Here is a 3829-nt window from a genome sequence, read left to right on the forward strand (position 1 = left end):
CTCTATTTCTTTTTGTGTCATTTTGTAGTTTTATTTTTTTCTAAAATATATCCACTTTCACCTAGTGTATTAGTATATAGTAATTTGTATCATCCTTTTATTATTTTTACATCTCTAGTCTATGTCTTGTTATTTCTACCTTTCTTCCTATATTTTATTTATATCTTCTGTTTTTCTTGATTAGTCTTGCCAAAAACATTATTAGTCTTTCCAAAGAATCAGTTTTAAATTTGTATTAACCTTCTGTATTTCATTGTTTTCAGCTCCTATTCTCATTATTTGCATCATTTTTCTTTCTTTGGTATGCTTTGAAGTTCTTTTCCAATTTATTGAATTGAACATATAGCTCACTTTTTGAAACCTTTCCTGCTTCCTAATGAACATATTTTAAAGTTACAATTTCCTTCTGTGCACCACTTTAGCTGTGTCCCATAAACTTTGAAACACAGCGTATGATTTCTTTCCATTCTTTTCATTCAGTTCTAATACTTCTTTTGTAATTTCCTTTCTAACCTAAAGGTTACTTAGAAATACGTTGTTTAGTTTCTAAATAGAGAGATCCCACCATAACTATTTTGAAAATTTTCAAACATGCAGAAAAGTTGAAACAATAGGGCAATGAATGCTTATAGAGCTTACACTTCATTTTAAAAATTGTCCGTATTTTCCCACTTTTACTTTATCGCTATTCCTCTCTCTCTCTTCATTTCCCTTCCCTTTCCTTCATCTCTTATGTTATCTCCCTCCCACTTTCTATCCTTCGTTTGTTAGTGAGCCTTTAAAGGTTCATTGCAGACATGATGACATTTCACCCCAAAATATACTGGCATGAATCTCCTAAGAATAAGGATATTCATTTAGGAATGTTTAAAGCTAACCTTTCTCCCCGATTACATTGCAGACTAGCTGTGTGCTATCCTCTAAATCAGGTATCCTTCTATCTGATGGAAATGTCTGCAATGATGAAAATGCTCTTCACTACCTAATATGGTAGCTGGTAGGCACAAATAGTTATTGAGCACGTAAAATTCAACTAGTGTCACCCAGGAACTGGATTGTGATTTTTAATTCATTTTAATTTAATTTAGACAACACCATGCAGCTAGTGGCTACTCTAGTGGATGGCACAGTTCTGAAGGGTATTGATCTTTTGGAATTTATTGAACCTTCATTTATGGCTTAACACAGTCTATTCTTGTAAATGTTCTACAAATGCTTGAAAGAATGTAAATTTTCTTAGTGGCTGTTGAATAGTAAGGGTTACCTACACATGATAGTGTGAGCTTAATAGTAAAATTGTTTCAATCTTGTGTTCTTTGATTTTTGTTCATTTGCTCTGTCCGTTTTTAAGAGGGATGTGTTAAAATCTCTAATCATAGATTCTGATCTCCTTCCTATGGTTCTTTCACTTGTTGCTGCTTGGTATATTTTAAAAGTATGTTCTTAGGTGTATTTAGGTTTATAACAGTTTAGCTTCTTGTTCTATTGCTTTTATTTTCTACGATGATATAACTTCCTTATTTGCCTCAAATTCTATTTTATTATATATTAAGATGGCTACCTCAGCTTCTTACTTATCTGGTGTATGTTTTTCTACCATTTTACTTCCAAATTTTCATGTCTTTTTGTTTTAATTGTGTTGTTTATAGTTCATCATTCCTTTTTCTGGATGAATTGTATTCCATTGTCTGTCTATACCACATCTTCTTGATCCATTCATCAGTTGACGGACATTTGTGTTGTGTCCATCTTTTGGCTGCTGTGGGTGGTGCTGCTATGAACATCCATCTACAAGTATTAGTTTGAGTATCTGTTTCCAATTTCTGTTTCCAGTTCCTTGAGGTACACATCTAGGAGTAGAATTGCCGGGTCGTTGGGTAATTGTTAATTTTTGAGGAACCATCATACTATTTTCCATAATGGCTGTGACATTTTACATTTCCACCAGTAATGCACAAGGGCTCCAGTTTCTCCACATCCTCATCAACACTTGTTATTTCATTTTTGTTTTGTTTTGTTATGGCCAAGCTAGTGTATATAAAATGATATCTCATTGTGGCTTTGATTTTCTCTAATGACTAATGATGTTGAGCATCTTTTCATGTCCTTTGCCTTTTTTTTTTTTTTTTTTGAGATGGAATTTCGCTCTTTGTTGCCCAGGCTGGAGTGCAGTGGCACAATCTCGGCTCACTGCAACCTCTGCCTCCCAGATTCAAGTGATTCTCCTGTCTCAGCCTCCCAAGTAGCTGGGATTATAGGCGCCTGCCAACACGCCCAGCTAATTTTTGTATTTTTAGTAGAGACAGAGTTTCACCATGTTGGCCAGGCTGATCTCGAACTCCTGACCTCAGGTGATCTGCCCACCTCAGCCTCCCAAAGCGCTGGGATTACAGGCATGAGCCACCACGCCCTGCACCCATTTTTTTTTTTTTTTTTTTTTTTTGAGACGGAGTCTTGCTCTGTCGCCCAGGCTGGTGTACAGTAATGTCATCATAGCTCACTGTGGCCTAGAACTCCTGAGCTCAAGCAATCGTCCCCCACAGTCTTGTGAGTAGCTAGAACTGCAGGGACACACCATCAAGACCAGCTTCCTTTGCCCATTTTAAAACTGGGCTGTTTGGCTTCTTTTTTTTTTAATTGAGTTGTAGGAGTTCTTAATATATTATTGACACTAGACCCTTATCAGATATATAATTTGCAAATACTTTCCCTCATTTTGTGGGTTTATCTCTTTACTATATGGGTAGTGTCTTTTCGTAAACAAAAATGTTTAATTTTGATGGAATCCAGTTTATCTTGTCTTTTTTTTTTCTGTTGTTTGTGCTTTTGTTGTCATATATATAGACACACACACACACACATATATATATATATATTTTTTTAATCCTGAGACAAGGTCTCGCTCTGTCACCCCAGGCTGGAGTGCAGTGGTGCAATCTCAGGCTCGCTGCAACCTCCGCTTCCTGCGTTCAAACCGTTCTCCTGCCTCAGCCTCCCAAGTAGCTGGGACTACAGGCACGGGCCACCACACCCAGCTAATTTTGTGTCATATCTAAGAAACCATTCCCTAATCCAAGTCATGAAGATTTACCCCCATGCTTTTTCTAAGAGTTTCATAGTTTTAGCTCTTACATTGAAGTCTTTGATTTATTTTGAGGTAATTTTTGTATGTTTTTGCATATGTAGGGCTCCGACTTCATTCTTTTGTATGTGGCTATCCAGTTGTCCCAGCACCATTTGAAGAGACCATTCTTTTCTCTGTTGAATTGTTTTGGCAGCCTTGCCAAAAATTAATTGATCATAAATGTAACAGCTTATTTCTGGATTCTCAATTTTATTCCATTAAACGATATGACCATCCTTGTGCCATTACCACTCAGTTTTGATTACTGTAGCTTTAAAATAAGTTTTGAAATCAAGAAGTGTGAGTACTGTAACTTAGTTTTTTTTTCTCAAGATTATTTCAGCTATTTTGGGTCACTTGAATTTCTATTTGAATTTTAGAATCAACTTCTTGATTTCTGCAAAATAGGTGGGAAATTTGATGAATCTGTAAATCAATTTTGGGGAATATTGCCATCATAGCAATATTAGGCTTTCCAGTTCATAAACACAGATGTCTCTCCACTTATTTAGCTTTTCTTTAATTTATTTTAGTGATTTTTTGGGGTAGTTTTTAGAGTACAATTATTGCGGCCGGGCGCAGTGGCTCAAGCCTGTAATCCCAGCACTTTGGGAGGCCGAGACGGGTGGATCACGAGGTCAGGAGATCGAGACCATCCTGGCTAACATGGTGAAACCCCGTCTCTACTAAAAAATACAAAAAACT

Source organism: Macaca fascicularis, chromosome 13 (assembly GCF_037993035.2).
Source record: "Macaca fascicularis isolate 582-1 chromosome 13, T2T-MFA8v1.1".
In the NCBI taxonomy this organism is placed as follows: domain Eukaryota; kingdom Metazoa; phylum Chordata; class Mammalia; order Primates; family Cercopithecidae; genus Macaca; species Macaca fascicularis.